Raw genomic sequence first — 17,120 nt, forward strand, 5'->3', positions numbered from 1 at the left:
CCCGCTCCACCTCACAAATGAATGCAACTAAAAATACAAAAAAACAAATTTGTTTATATTTTCAAATAACAAATTTGATGATATTTTCAAATAATAAATTTGATGATATTTTTTCGATTCATAAATATTTTCAAATAACAAATTTGATGATATTTTTAAAAAATTATTACTGTTTTTATAAAAATTTATTACTATTTCATATTCATATTAATTTTCATATTCATATTCATTTTCATATTCATATTCATATTCATATTAATTTTCTATTAAATTATTAGATGCAACAAAATAATAATAAAAAAATCTTACTTATGGCGCACGGCTGGCTGGTGCGCCATTGCTATCTAAAAAAAGAATACTAATGGCGCACTGTCTCGGGGGTGCGCCATTGCTATAAAAAAACATACTAATGGCGCACCGCCAGGGGGTGCGCCATTAGTAATCTTCCCCCCTAGTCGCCCGATCCCTTCATCCCTCCCGCTCGCTAGATTCACTCCCCCCTCGCCAGATTCATTCCCCCCTAGTCGCCCGATGACCCCCGCGCCCCGCCTCGCCGTCTCGGTCCTCGCCGTCGACGGCCTGCCCGCTCCTTCCCTCCACTCCTCAATCGCCCTCTCGGTCCTCGCCACTGACGGCCTGCCCCGCTCGTTCCCTCCACCCCGAGCGCCGCCGCCGCGCGTCACCGCGGCCACCGACCGCCCCGTCCTCCGTCGTCGTGCCTAGGAGCTGCACCAGGAGCAACACCATCATCACCTTCATCGCCTACGTCCACGGATTGGAGCCGGGTCATCAAGGATCGAGCGCATCGACCTCTTCTTCCTCATCACCGACCACTGCTTCTCGGCGTCGATCCGCGCTGCCCCGACCACCCTCGGCCTCGCCATCTCCTTCCCCAGCTCCGCGGTGAGCGTCTCCATCGATTCCCCTGTTTTTCTCCTTGTTTAGTCACCGTTTGTGCATGCGGGCTCGTGCTCACCGCGCCGGCCACCCCTCGCTGTAGATTCTCTGATGTCCTTACCTGAAACTGAATATAAAGTCAGTTTAAAAGTCAGTCTCCTGATCTAAATATAAACTTTATCTGAAACTGAAATTGAAACAGATGCAGTCGTAAAAATTCAGTTAAAAATTCAATTTTAGAGCTTGGCTCCTGATCTAAATATAAAGTGTACGGCAAGCTTATATTGCAAGAAAGTTTAAAATTCAATCTAAAACTCAATGTAAAATTCAGTTAAAGTGATCTGAATATAAAAACTCTTGGAGTAAAAATTCAGTCTAAAAGTCAGTTAAAGTTTCAGTTTTAGAGTAATTTTCAGTTTGTAAAACTGAGAATTGTATTTTTTTTATTTTGAAACTTAGTGTAACTATTTTCAATTTTGATGGAAAATCAGTCTAAAAGTCAAGAGGGGGATCTCTGTAGATTGCATATACAGATTTCTTGAACAGTGCTATTAATTATAAATAGAGCAATGTTGAAAATGAAACAAAAGGAATTGGAAAACCAGAAAGATAGGCATTCTGTTGTAAGTAAGCTAAGATAAAAAAAGTGTTTACTTTAAGTAATTATTTACAACAAGCATTGTGTAGGAAAATGTCATGCAGGCTGTAACTTGAACTTGAAGAACTCCTTAGATAGTTTTTTAGTCTCCTTATACAAAGCAAGCTGAAGTTTGAAACCTATTTCTCCTAAGCAGACACTGAAAAATTGCAGATAAGTAGACACTAAAAATTGCAGCCATGTCAAAGTGTCATTTCATTTGGGAGCAGTAACGAAAACTGTATGTGCTGTCATAGGTGTTGTGCTGTCAAAAATTGTATGTGCAATCTCCAGAACAATTATGCTTATGTGAAAACTGTATGTGCAATCTCCAAATGTATCATCATAATGTAGGTGCTGTGTTGTGTGATTCTTCATGCTGAGAACTTCAGCTTTTTCAACTTGCTGGACTATATGTTCATTGGTACTACTTGTGATGCCGCTGCTGTACTACTTGGGAATTTTGTCAACTTGTGATGCTGCTGCTGTACCCCGAGAGGCCCTTGAGTTTGCCGGAATGTCAATTAACTTCCGTTCCAGCAAATTCGGGTACTCCATATGTCCTATTTTCAGCAAAGGTCATGCTGAAATTTTCCGTGAATTTTAGCATTGCTTTGCTAAAAATAGGACATATGGGGTACTTGCGACTAATGCATGGGCCGGGGTATTTTAGTACTTAGTTAAGTAGGATCAACTGCCCCGCCATTCTTGCTGCATTAAACCATAGGTGGCAATAGAGCCAAGTGATTAGGCCCAACTTAGAATTCTCGTTAGCATCGATAAACCCTAGATGATAAACCCAACATAGGTGGCAATAGAGCCAAGTGATTAGTGCCAAGTGATTAGGCCCAACCTAGGGTGCCTCGGCATCGATAAACCCTAAATGATGAAAACTTAACTTGACTTCTATAGGGTGCCTCGGTGTCGATGAGAACCTAAATGATGTACGCTTAGGCTTTTAGGGTGCCTCGGCGTCGACAAAACCTAAATGATGAAAGCTTAGGCTTTTAGGGTGCCTCGACGTCGACAAACCCTAAATGATAAAACCTTGGCTTTTAGGGTGCCTCGGTGTCGATAAGAATCTAAATGATGAAAGCTTAGGCTTTTAGCGTGCCTCAGCGTCGACAAACCCTAAATGATAAAAGCTTAGCTTTTAGGATGCCTCGGTGTCGACAAACCCTAAATGATGTAGTTTTGAATTATGAACGTAGGATATGTCGTCATCATCATCGGACGACGAAAGTCTCCCGAGGGAGTGCGACTGGTGCCACGACGATCGAGGTCTGTGCGACATGCCTCACTTGGACGATGATCGGCGCTTCAGCATTAAGCTCGAGGAGACCTTCGAAGTTGAAACGGTACACAACAACGACAAGTGTTATTTTCATAATTAAGCATGACTTTAACTATTTCAACGTGTAATTTTCATCTTTTATAATTCGAGTATAGCTTATCCCATGCCGTGCAAGACGCTATGTCTTGGAGAGGATGGATTTTGAAGATCATGAAATTTCTGAAACAAAGGAAATTCACCTAAGGACTCATCACGATGTGGACTTTGAAGTAAATCTATATAATTCTGAGAGCGTAACCCATTTTGGTTGCAAAAATTGGGAAGCATTTTGCAAGATGTATGGTTTTGATGATGGTATGCTTATCACCATGGATCTTGGTAATCCTGACATCAACCAAGACAATATGGACATTTGGGTCCTTGTTGATACGCCTCCTGTTCTACCGCTATGTGAGTTTCTCAAACATAGTTATTAGCTAATTTATATTGTTTATTTCAAAATAGTTGACAGCTTATTTCCATTGACAGCTTATTTTTATTGTTCAAAGAATGTGCGGGAGATGGTAGACAAAACCCACTACACCGATGGCTCTGAATTAACAACTTACAAGGAGAAAAATCATCTGGTCGGATTTTGTACTGACATTGAGAATTACAATATCCATAATCAAACTCCTCAACAATATGGTAAATACGTGCCACTAGTGCATGTGTTCAACTACGGTAACTACCATGGAGATACCCTGGTAAGATTTTTACTATTACGACATCCGTGCATCTTTTGCATACTTCTAAAACTAATACATCATTGCTAACTATGAAGTTATTACTATGTTTTTCAATAGATAATCCCAGAGAATTGTGTGGCTTATATGATGTATCAGAAAGGTAGTCTTAATGTTTTGAACATACAGCCAGGTCATCCTACGAATCTCAACTGTCCATACGAGATTTCTAAAAGAAGTGGAGACATGAAAATCAAAGGATGGAAAAAAATGTATGGGCAGTCGTAAGGAGCTTCTTGGAAGCAAAAGGAAGCGAAGCGCAAGAATTGGAGACAGGATGTTCTCCATTCTCCATAATGGAGAGTCAGGGTCTATATTGTTTTATGCTATTTTAGCTTAAATAGGGTATTTAGGTCTTGCCTAATACTGATGATCATGTGCTAAAAACAATTAAGTAGGGTTGGTTCGATGACTATCAAGATGATGATCGTATGACTTGTTATGAATAACGAGTAGAAGTTGTATGATGATGATTAGTAGGACTTGTTAGGATTAGTATTACTTCCGACAAACTCGATACTCGCGGTCTCAAGACTTGTAATGTTTTATCTTTGTTCGGTCTTTTGAATTCGGAGACTAATATGATGAATTGTATTCGGAGACTAATCTTTTATTGCATTCGATGAATCTGATGTTGTTGTGTGCTACTGTCTATATTCTGTCAAATAATATATTTTGTAACCTGTGCAAAAATCATAAAAGTAAAAAAAAACTAATATTCATACTAATGGCGCATCACTACAGAGTGCGCCATTAGTATGCCAAGTATACTAATGGCGCATCCATCCGCAGTGCGCCATTAGTGTGCCAAAGCACATGGTTAAATATGGCCCTGGGAGGCATACTAATGGCGCATGGTGTTATATACTAATGGCGCACTAGGTGGTGTGCCATTAGTATACCAGATACTAATGGTGCACCAGTGGTGCGCCATTAGTATACCAGATACTAATGGTGCACCAGTGGTGCGCCATTAGTAATAAATACTAGTGGTGTGATACTAATGGCGCACCAGTGATGCGCCATTAGTAGGCAAAACTGGTGCGCCATTAGTAGGCCTTTTCCTACTAGTAACCGCGGGCACGGCTTTCAAAAGTTCAAAACTCTGCAATCCTGTCCCAACTTAGCCCATCACAAGCTCTCACGGTCAACAAAGGATATTCCTTCTCCCAGGAAGACCCGATTAGACTCGAAATCCCGGTTACAAGACATTTTGACAATGGTAAAACAAGACCAGCAAAACCGCCCGATGCGCCGACATCCTGATAGGAGCTGCACATATCTCGTTCTCAGGGCAACACCGGATAAGCTAAGCGTACAGGAGCCAACGTAACCCAAGTTGCCAAGGGACGGCCCTGCACAGTGCTCTAGTTCAGACCAACACTTAGACAAGCACTGGTCCGGGGGGGTTAAAATAAAGATGACCCTTGAGTCTGCAGAACCCAAGGGAAGGTGATAGGTTGTTAGTGCAAATGGTAAAACCAAAGTTGGGCCTTGCTGGAGGAGTTTTATTCAAAGCGAACTGTCAAGGGGTTCCCATTATAACCCAACCGCGTAAGGAACGCAAAATCAAGGAACATAACACCTGTATGACGGAAACTAGGGCGACAAGAGTGGAACAAAACACCAGGCATAAGGCCGAGCCTTCCACCCTTTACCAAGTATATAGATGCATTAATTAAATAAGAGATATTGTGATATCCCAACATATTCATGTTCCAACAAGGAACAAACTTCAATCTTTACCTGGAACTACCAACGCTATAAGAGGGGCTGAGCAAAGCGGTAACATAGTCAAACAACGGTTTGCTAGGAAAGGTGGGTTAGAGGCTTGGCATGACAATATGGGAGACATGATATAGCAAGTGGTAGGTATCGCGGCATAGGCATAGCAAAAGAGCGAGCAACTAGCAAGCAAAGATAGAAGTGATTTTGAGGGTATGGTCATCTTGCCTGCAAAGTTCTCCGAGTTGACGAAAGCTTGAACTTCGTAAACGTACTCAACGGTTCCTCGAGCACGAACTCGTCTCCTGGCTCTACCCAAAGCAAGAATACAAGAAAAGGGAACAACCATCAACCACGGTGCAATGCGCAAGCAACATGATGCAAAACATGGCATGATATGCGGGATGTGATATGCAATGCATATGCGAGCTTCGGAAGGAAAAGATTGAATTAGGCCTCAACTTGGCAAACCAAGTGCGCCGCTGGAAAGATGAGTTGATTTCAGTTGAAATCGATATAAAGATCACCGGAATTGGATGCACGGTTTGCAAATGGCAAGCAAAACAATAATGGCACAAAGCTGCGATCAACAGCACGAAGCCATCTAGAATGCAACAAGAAATTAAGCTACTGCACTCTAACATAACAACAAAGCACATGGCAGTGATCCACTCAAGATGCTTGACAAAAAATAAACACTGAGCTACGGCTAAATCACACAAGAGCGGGTTCAAACAAGCATGACAAAAGGGCAAAAGATAACAGCATCACAGACTTAGTGAAAATAACAACATGACAAGATTTAACATCAGGAAGCAATGTTTGGAGCAAGATAACAACATGCTACAGGAACATATCATGGCAAAGCAAGGCATGTCATGAAACTACTCAAAGCATATAACAAAAGTCCCTTACTGACCCTAAGCCAAAAGGGATCAGAAGATACAATGGCAACCATGTAAACATAGCAAGTTTCGTTAACAGATTCAGACTTAACAGAAAACTGGACATGGCAAAACAGAGTTATGAAGGCATGTTTGTGAGCTCGATGCACTCACCACAAGGCATTGCATGACAAACTAAGCATACGCCCAGCAAGAAGACATGATCAAGAAGCTAACCAAAGCAAGAACAATCTCATAGCATGCATGGATCAACTACAACAACCTTGGCAAAATTGAATAACATGTAAACAATCTTCCAGAAACATTTTATAGCAAAAGTAGAGCAAGATTGAGTAATGCTAGGGTACCCCATAATTACAAATAAGGACGTGGATGGATAGAGCATAACAATATCTCAAAATCATCCTTACTGAACATGCTCAAAAGAGGCATGGATCACTCTGTAGCAACATGAATACATGGCATAAAAATAACATCAGGGAAAAGACTTGAAAGGATTCTAAGTCCCTGAAATCAGCAACATCACGAGAACTACTTTGTCTGCATGTGCTAGTCACCACATTAATCACAAAAATACATGTCATACACCCCTGTAAAGATGGCATGGCATATAACAAAACACATGTAGAGCTCACACTCATGTGCAGCACACATTAATCATGTCAAAAATGACAAATGTCCATATTCTGTTAAGAAACAGACACTAACATTACATAGCACTTTTGCAATAGCATTTAGGGCATCAAGATGTACTCAAACAAACATGGTGCAATGGAATGAAATGAGGAGGACATCCAGACGAACAATTCGATATCTCATGCACGCAAAACAGAGCATCACAAAGAAAGTTATGGCATGATGAACATGGGCACATGAATCTGGAAACTTCGGGGACTTAGTGAAAATCTCACCCCGGAAAAAGTGGATCTCGCGGATCGGGACGGAGCGGTGCGATGCGGCCGAGACCGTTTAGATCGGGGGCTAAGGAGATCTGGGACGGAGGCGTCCCGGCGTCGAGGTCGAGGTCGACCCGGCGGCCTGGGGTCGCCGCCGCATCGGCGGGAGGCGGAGGAGGTCCGGCGGGGTCGCCAGATCTGGGCTGCGCTGGCCCGGATCAGGGCAGAGGACGGCGGGCGGCGGCGTGAGCGAGGCGGCGCGGGGATCCGGGCGCCGGCGAGGTGCGGGCATCAGGTGGCGAAGGGGCGGGCTCGTCGGAGCGCTACAGCGGCGGTGGGCGAAGGCGGCGGCGGGCAGCCGGCGATGGAGGCGACGCGGTGAGGGAGACGCGAGAGCCTCGGGCGCGCGGCGGCGGGGAACGGGCCCCGCGGGCCTGACGCGGGCCGCGACGGGCCGAAGCGGCGGCAGAAGGACGGCGGGACAGGTGGCGCGCCGTGAGTGGAGGAGGGAGGCGGCACGCCGACGTGGCGGCCCCAGGTTGGCCGGAGTGAGGTGGCCGGCTGGACATGTCCGGCGAGGGTGGACGTGTCTGGCGGCGCGGTGGAGAAGGGTTAGGGTTTGTATTGCGCGAAATTTCGGAGGGAGACACATATTTATAGGTAGAGAGAGCTAGGAGAGTCCAAATGAGGTGCGGTTTTCGGCCACGCGATCGTGATCGAACGACCGAGAGGATGAAGGGGGTTTGGATGGGTTTTGTGCCACTTTGGAGGGGTGTTGGGCTGCAACACATCCGAGGCCTTTACAGTTCCTCGGTTAACCGTTGGAGTATCAAACGAACTCCAAATGGCACGAAACTTGACAGGCGGTCTACCAGTGGTAAACCAAGGCGCTTGGCAAATCTCGGAGGACATAGGAGCGCTGGATTGCAAAACGGACAACGGGGAAAATGCTCGGATGCATGAGACGCACATGTATGCAAATGCGATGCATATGATGGCATGATATGAAATGCATGACATGCAAACAAATGACAAGGCAACAACAACGAATAACTGAAAGACACCTGGCGCAACGGTCTTGGGGCGTTACAAAGTCTTTGTAGAGATTTCACTATGGACAACATACGGATGTATCTGGATGCATTTTAGAGTATAGATTCACTCATTTTGCTCCGTGTGTGGTCCATAGTAAAATCTCTCCAAAGACTTATATTTAGAAACGGAGGGAGTATATGGGTAGGCATTCTCACTTAACTAGCTTGTTTATTAAGAGAAACGAGTGGGTGGCCAGCTGCATACTCTAGATGGCAATGTCAAGACCTATCTTATTCAGATTTATGTTGGTTTCTTGATTTCATTTATTTTTTATGGATGGATATTAAGAATTTTTTATATCATCATTTTGTGGCTGGATGCACAAGGAGCTGGAAAAAGTATTTGCAAAAATAGTGGTTGCTTATTACATGGTAAACCCAATAATTTGTATGTTGCATTTAGATGACCTTATCTTTGTTTCTGGATTGATTAGTTAAGCCACTAACATATCCTTATGTTATATATCTTTATTTCTATCTTTATCTTCTAATCTCTCCCTACTAATAAAGCACCGAGTGCTTCTGGTCGTCCATCGTCACGGCTGTTTTGCAAAAAAGTCCTTCTACTTTTTAGTAATGCAACCCGCAATCCCTTTATAAGTGGTTCTGAGAAAACGCTTCATTTTTACAAAAAGGGCCCTGTTGTTTAGTATATTCAACCCGTAGTCCATACGTCAGGTTCAGGATCGGGTCAACGCGCGGCGGCACGAGCGGCTGGCGGCGGCTCGATGCAGAAGGCGGCGGCGGATGGAGCTTGAAGGGGACGGATCCATGCACGGAAGGCGCTTGGGAGGCGGATCCAGAGGCCGGCAGCGAGGCGGGGGTCACCGGTGACGATGAGCAAGGCCGGCGGCGAGGCTTCCCGGGCGCACCCATGGCATCAGTAGGTCCTGGGGAGAAAGAAGACAGGGAGGTGAGGCCGTGAGGAAGAGAAGAAGGGAGAAAGGAGGGGTGGTGTGGCGACCTAGGTAGGAGCTCGCCGGAGCTGGGTGACGGAGGACGGGCGCGGGAGACGGAGGATGGGCGTGGGAGACAGAGGGATCCAGCGCTGCGTCTCGAAGTTCTTGCAGGTGGAGGCGGGCCTCAAGGCTGGCACTCCCGTGCCGCCTTGGCCTCGGCCTGCTCTTCGCCCGCCCCGCTCGCCCTGCTTGCCGCCTCCGACTCTTTCCACACCTCCATTGCCATTGACGTCGCCGGGCGGGAGTACACCCATTCCTGGCTAAAGTAGCTCCAAGAGGATGACAACAATGGCGGGGCAGTACAGTTGGAATCGCCGGAGAAAAAGCGATGTCATGGGAGCCAGCGGTGGTGAAGCTTTTGCTGCTTTGATGTTGCGTTCTTCAGAGAACACGGCAGTTTGTGGCGGCAACCATGGTGTGAGTCGCGACTCGCGACCAGGTCCAGGACGACGGCAGCACGAGGGCTTCGGCGAGCAGCAGCATGCAGTGCCGACGAGCAAGAGCAGTAGCAGCGGCAGCCCGTAGCAGTGGTGGGCGTCGGGGAGAAGCAGCTACTGCCCAAGTGGAAGCGGGTGCACCTGCCAGAGAATGCATCAGCGGCACCTGGTGATGGACATGGTCTGCATCCCCATATCTCTGAACCCCTTGGCGTTCATCGGGGTAGCCAGGCATGCCTTTGATTGCTACTTTTGACAAAATCAACAACTTCCCGCCATGGTTTGATACAGGTAATCAAGTGGATGGCCGGTTTTGGGTTCAGGAGTAGCCGCAAGATTGCTATGTATTGTGAAACAAGTGTTAAGGTAATTCCAATAATAATTAGGCGTAGACATTCTGTTGATGTGATTTCAATCATAATTGCACAACCATGTTTATATTAACCAAAGAGATTAAAGAGTACCACAAAGTGATAAAACAGATCACATATATTCAAGAGAAACTTACTCCAAGATTAGACAATAGGAAAACAGGATCATCACAAATTAATTATTCTGCTAAGCATATCGAGAGGGGCAGAACATATACCTCATATGTTTATTTGAAGAGATTCCTAAGACCGTTGAATAGCAACAGAGCTTTAAGCTCACTGCCGGACCTCATGTCCCTCAACCTCCTACGCAATATCTGCAAGAAATCAACGGAACGATGTGAGACGCCAAGCATGACGTACAGAGAATTGTAGGCGAGGCCATACTACACATCCGCAAATGCGCACTGGTCATTTTGAAACCAACGCCAGAATGGAGACTAAACAAATCATACCAGGAGATACTAGACATAATAGCTAGCTAGCTTCATGATCTCAGAAACCAATGCCAACATTGAGACTCACATACAAGCGGAATGAAGCCTGTTCCTACAGTTGCATATTGCTCCAGAACTCAATCCAATTACTCACTACAGCAAGACACACACTGGCTGAATGTTGGCAACCACAATCACCACCACATGGTGCCAACCAAGTGCAAACAAGTGCTCTGAACCTCAAAATGTAGAGTGTTCTTCACATACTAGCTCTAGAAATTGACAAGTCTATCTCAAACAACAGACGAATATACAACACACCATTGAGCTCTTTTGGATTCATTGAGGCCTAGCACCACGTCCCATTTGGTTTCCTCGTAACCTGAACAGCCTTCTCTTTTTTTTCCTTATCCCCGGTGCACATCATGCAGCAGCACCTACATGAGGAAACCGCACTAGGGAAACGGGAAGAAAAGTAAATCGAACCAAACCGAACAAGGGGCAGCAGCACAAAAAGGAGAAGAGGGGCGATACAGGGAAATTTCAAGGCATTAATACACATATGCGTCATTGGTTATAAGTACACAATTTTGGGCAAATTCCAGCGACAACATACTTGACTAAAGGAAACCACATAGTTTTGCAAGCAGATATTAACTTTGTTGCAGGTTATTGTAGCCCTATGCTTTTAAAAAAATGACAGGATCTGCTTGTTTGTTTTTAACTGAATGTTTAAGACAGTGGTCATACGAAGTTATCCTACAGCAACAACATGACCAAAGGAAACCTACATGTCTTTAAAAATCTGAACAATCACATGACTCAACTCCAAGCACAGGAATCTTCCTCTGTTCTTTAGAACTCTGCAACATACAAATCCATGTGAAACTAATTAGATGCGAAGGAAGAAAAACCAGTCAGATTTTAGAAGACATAGAACTAATTAGATGAATACCTTGGTGGATGCAGTACTAGATGGATGCAGACTGCGTCGACGCCGAGGAGGCCAGACTGCTAGAGCACTGCGCCTGCTTGGCGTTGAGGACGTGCTCGTTCATCCAGGTCCGGTCGGCGGCGGACGGCATCAAGGGGGGAGGCAGGAGGAGAGAAGCGGAAGCAACTTGAGCGACAACTGCGGGCTGTTGAGGAACCGCTGGGTGAGGCGCTTGGAGGTGGAGGGGAAGGGGCGAGAAGGTGAGCGCCTGCCATGGTTGGAGAATGGGGATTAGAAGCTGAGTAGGGAGAGGTAAGAGACGATGGTGTTTTTTCCTCTGATTGTTGGATAAATGCACAGGTGTCTGAAGCGGCGACTAACATCCAGGTGTAGGAGGGGGAGGGGCGAGAAGGTGAGCTCCCCCATGGAGAATAGCGACCACTCTGAAGTAGGAGTAGCTTTTTTTATTGTAGCAAACGACACTGAGCTAGCTGCTACTCCCTCCGTCCGAAAAATTTCTTCTAGAAATTTTATCCATTTTTAGAACAAGTATTTCCGGACAGAGGGAGTACCAAAATAACACATCCACTCTCGATGGACCAAACACAAAAAATAGTGCAAAATAAATAAGACATGAAATATAATATTAAAATAATGTCCGTCGCCATAAAAATAATTCCATTTTAAAAAATATTCTCAAAAATATAAAACAACTACTCAAAGTAAAAATAATAATTGTGTTTTACTGGACAATAAAAAATATATAATTGATACTTTTTAATAGGATGAAATGAAAATGAGGATCTGAAATAGGTCATGACAAACATCGTTAGGGTACGTCCAAATTACAAAGTCCAAAAAGAAATACTCGGTGTAACCTTATTTCTAATGTTTCCAACACATAAAAATAGTTTAAAAATATTTGAACAAAATATGTTCATACTTTTAAAAACACTTAAAAATTCCCCCCAAAAAACCTACTAACTACAAAAACCATTTCAAAATGTACAACAGAAATAATTAATTTACATAAAAATATTTTATAGAGAAATGTTCCGATTTACATAATTTTTTAAACTACTCTTCAAAAGGTTTTGCATTTTAAATAGGAAAATTATTTTTTAATAAAAATAAGGAAATTTTCATGTTCAGAATTTATTTAAATTAGATATAGAAAATGGCAAAAAATACCCATGAAGCAAGTTCTGCCACATTTATCGCCCGGTGCAACGCACGGGCATTTGTACTAGTCTAATAATAAAGAGAATTGGGTTTCTGTCCGTACATCATAAAAATACCCTCGAAGTTGGCAAAAATTACCCACCAATGCCACCCGTAAGTGGCAAAAACGGTTCACACATCGCACTGTTGGTTCTGATTTATATACGCCGAGATCCCCTACTATAGCACAAATATATGCTGAGCGAAGTGGCCAATGCCGCACGTCTCCACTACAAAGACAAGGGTTTGATCCCCAACATGCCCACTTTTTATCTCGGGCAGCGATCTGCGCCGGCGCACTGGCCCAACTGTTGGGCCGGTCGAGCCCGAGCCGTCCGATGTGGTTAGCGCGAACCGTTAGATTTGCGCGCAAGTGTGTACCGAGCCAACCGTTGCAGCAAAAAAACACGTTTTGTTGCAATCGTTGTACAAAACAGCCACAACGAGAAAAACAGGGGAGCTGGATCCCCCGCGTCTGCCCGTCCCCGATCCGCGGCGGCGGCGGCCGGATCCGCCTGTTTTAAGTTCCCCACGGCCGAATCACGTCGAGGAGGGGCTTCCCCATCTATCAAGCGGCCTTGGAATTGCTTCAATCATGTCTTACATCCGTAATGACCTCCTTGCCTCCATGGATTTGGGCTCGAGCTCCGCTGTCATTCATGGCCGAAGTCCCCTGAGGCGGCAAGGCCCTGGTGGTAGTGGACCGGTGCTGCAACGGTACTACAACCCTGGTGTGGTCTTCCAAGATGCAGCACGGCATGGTCGGGATGAAATTGATCTGGTATGATTTCCAATTGCAACCCTAGATCCTTTTGTTCACAAAAAAATGTTGCAACCTTTGACTTCAATTGATGAGCATGAGATTAAAAAGAGATGTTCTCAACATACTTGTGTTTGATTTTTGTGTAATGTTTCTGATATGTTGTCAATTAATGCTAGCATCTTCCTGTTGTCTGCTAGTAAAATGTTACAAGTATGTGTTGCACTTGCTACGTGCTACTTGCTGGATGTTACATGCTACATCCTAAAATGTTGCATGCAGGAGTTGTTTTGGAATTGTGATTGACATGCTGCATCCACTTTTTTTGTTCGCGTTTTTTGCATGTTTTTTCATGCAGCAAAAAAGAACTGACTTGGGTGCTGATTTTGTTGCAGAATGTTGCTGTGGAGCCATCGATTTTCCTTGATGATGATATCCAAAATGTTGCGCACGAAGAAGAAGATGATGGCATTGATCTAAATGATACTTCGGGACATGATAGTGATGATTCCTTGCGGCTGAACACGGATGGTGCAGCTCCAAACCATTGCAATGCTCGTGTGACCGGTGACAATGCCAATGGAAATGCTGCAACACTTGTTGATGAACCAGACGAAGATATATCATCACAGACAGTTGTCCCTTTTGTTGGAATGATTTTTGACAATGTTTAAGAAGCTCAGCGTGTTTACAATGAATATGCTTCGAAGATGGGCTTTGGAACTCGCATTGTGACGTCAAAGCATAGTAGGAAAAATAGCTTGGAACAGAAGCGCATCCTAATCTATAGAGTTTTTGAGTGCATACACTCACGGAAACATCCTTCGAAGAATGTTGGTGGAAGCATTTCTGACGGGGTTGCAACAAATCAAAGTGATGATGTTGATATGAGCTATGGTAGTAATAAAAAATCTCCAAGCAAACAAGCTGGCATCTATATGGATGTGAGCGACAAGAGGCGAAGAAACCGGTTGGAGCGATATGATTGCAAGGCTCGTATGGGTGTTAGCCTCAAAGACGGTAGCTGGGTTGTGACAGTTTTTGAGGCCGATCACACACACCAGCTGATGTTGCAAAGAGGGCATTGGAGATTTTGCCGCTCTCACAGAAAGATCCCCGATGCAGACATGCAATACATCACTTCGCTGCACTATCGCAACATATCAATGGCTAATATGATGGGCTTGCTTGGAGATGCACGGTGTTGCGATCCTAGGAGTTTGCCGTATGTGAAGACTGATGTGACAAATGCAAGAGCAAAGCTGCGAAGGGGCCTGTCAGAGCGTGATTTGGAGCTGACAATCGAGTACTTTGAGAGAAGACAAGTGGACAATCCCAACTTCTTTTTCTCGAAGCTAGAAGAAGATGGAGCTGTTAGGGCACTTTTCTGGGTTGATGGGAGAATAAGGGCCTTGTATCCAAAGTACAAAGATTGTGTGTTTTTCGACACCACATTCTGCACCAATCGCTACAACTTGCCCTTTGCTCCGATTGTTGGCATTAACAACCACACACATACTGTTTGCTTGGGGTGCGCTTTGTTGCCTGATGAGACCATCGAAACTTTCAAGTGGGTCTTCCAGCAATGGATGTTGGCAATGAATAATGAGCATCCGTTGAACATTATGACTGATCAAGACCAGGCAATGGCTAAAGCCATCTCAATGGTATTTCCACATTCAACACACAGATGTTGCAAGTGGCACGTCTTCCGGGTTGCAAGGACGAAACTAGGGAAGATGTTGGGCAAGGATGAGCCTTTTGCTGAAGCATTCTATGGTTGCATCAATGATTCCGATACCGTTGAGGAGTTTGAAGAACGGTGGAAGCAGATGGTCGAGTCATTTGGTGTGGCTGATAAGAAACACCTCAAGAACATGTGGGACAGGAGGGAGATGTGGGCTCCTGTGTACTTTAGGAATAAGTTCTTCCCATTCATAGGAACAACCGGACGGTCCGAGGGCCTGAATTCCTACTTCAAGACTTTAAATCATCATGGAGACTCGGTTTGGACATTTGTCCAGCAGTTTGAGCTTTGCCAGGAGCTAATGCTTGATCGTGAAGACAATGTTGGCTTCATCAATGAAGCGACGAGGCCTCCGCTCTAGGGCAAGTAAGTCCAAAGTCATGTAGCATTTTTTTAGTTTTCCAGCACAATGTGGTTGCAGCATTTCTTTGAAACATATGTAGCAATTCTTATTGATGTTGGAAGCTTTTTTTGTTTGCAGCTACAACATTGAAAAGCAAGCTGCAGATTTCTATACCAGAGAGGTATTTTCCAAGTTTCAGAAACTATTGGCTAAATCAACAGGCTATGGTCTGCAATATCAGCTACAAGGGGATGTCATCTGGTTTCGCCTTGTTGCAAATTATGGCGTCAACCCAAAAGTGTACATGGTGCGTGTTGCTCCTAAAGATCAGGCATACATGTGCACCTGCAACATGTTTGAGATGTATGGGCTGATCTGCCCACATATCATCCGTGTCATGGTGCACCTGAATGTGCAAACGATACTTGCGACTTACATGCTTCCAAGATGGTCTAAGAGAGCAACCGACCTTGCGCCTGAACCGAGCGATGGGCATAGAGCTATGCATTTCGGCGTCCCCACGACAAACACCCTAAAGTTTAACTCTCTATGCCGGAAGTTTGGGAAACTCGCTTCTGATGCTTGCTTCAATGATGAAGCTTATAATTTTGTCTCTGGACTAATTGATCAGGGCAGTGTTGGGGTTGCTGCAATAAAAGCTAGAGCAACTGATAGGTTTCCAGGAGACGAAGAAGGCCAAGGTCATGCAGGAAATGAACAAGTCTCAGGGGGTCCAAGTACAGGTCAGCGGGATCCACCCCTCGTAGGATTGCGGAACCCACCAAAGTCAGCAAAGAAGGGGAGGCCAAAGGAGAAAGAGAAGCGCAGGAAACCACTAATTGAGATTCGAGAAGATGAAATGAAGAAGAAAGCAAAGAAGGACGCGGCGAAAACGAAGAAAGCTCCAAAGCCAAGGGAAAAGAAGATTCCATGCAAATATTGTGAAGATGAAGATCACAACATGAAGGATTGTCAACTCCTTGCAGCTTTTCTTGCTACGAGTGCGAGCGCGAAAGCTCCGGGTGTCGAAACAATCCTTACACTTTAGGATATTTTCATGAGGGAAAAAATGATGAATTGCCTTGTAACACCCCATGACTTATGATAATAAGTTGTGTTGACTAGCTGTGAATGTTTGTTTTGTGGGATTGCAACATATTACTACATGCGTGGTTTGAAAAAAGCAGAATGTTGCTTTTTACAAGAGTTGTTTTAAAAAAATTCTTATTGTTATATGTTTGTGAGAGCTTACTTTTTGTAGTATGATGGTGCCAAAATTTGTAGAATTTTTTTAAAAAAAGCAGAATGTGGGTTTTTCTTATTTTTTTTAAAAATAGTACTCAATGGTTGTTGTAACCACAGCTTGATCCATGCTTAAAAACATGTTTTAAGCTTTTGAAAAGCATGGTTGAAGCTTTTAAAAAACATGGTTGAATCTTTTTGAAAATATGGTTGAAGCTTTTAGGAAACATGTTTGAAGCTTTAAGAAAACATGTTTAGAAGATTTCTGAAAAGCATGGTTGCAGCTTTTTAAAAACATGGTTGAAGCTTCTGTAAACAAGGTTGCAACTTTTAGGAAACATGGTTGAAGCTTTTGAAAACTTGGTTGTAACTTTTTCAAAGTATGGTTGAAACTTTTTCAAAATATGGTTGCAGCTTTTAGGAAACATGGTTGAAG

General features: G+C 44.2%; 1 long non-coding RNA gene across 3 annotated transcripts; it reads right to left on the minus strand.

The window, feature by feature from the left end:
- Window positions 1–615: 615 nt before the first annotated feature.
- Window positions 616–11,772, minus strand: LOC119296870. 3 transcript variants are annotated; one of them, XR_005145421.1, is made up of 4 exons: window positions 11,393–11,772; window positions 11,229–11,300; window positions 10,219–10,317; window positions 616–1,024 (listed from the first exon to the last, which is right to left on the minus strand). It is a non-coding gene; the product is annotated as an uncharacterized LOC119296870 (long non-coding RNA). The 3 variants fall into 3 exon arrangements; XR_005145422.1 differs by lacking the exon at window positions 616–1,024 and adding an exon at window positions 9,687–9,770; XR_005145420.1 differs by lacking the exon at window positions 616–1,024 and having other exon boundaries at window positions 9,791–10,317.
- Between the last annotated feature and the right edge of the window lie 5,348 nt (window positions 11,773–17,120).

This window comes from Triticum dicoccoides, chromosome 5A, assembly GCF_002162155.2.
Source record: "Triticum dicoccoides isolate Atlit2015 ecotype Zavitan chromosome 5A, WEW_v2.0, whole genome shotgun sequence".
Classification (NCBI taxonomy): Eukaryota; Viridiplantae; Streptophyta; class Magnoliopsida; order Poales; family Poaceae; genus Triticum; species Triticum dicoccoides.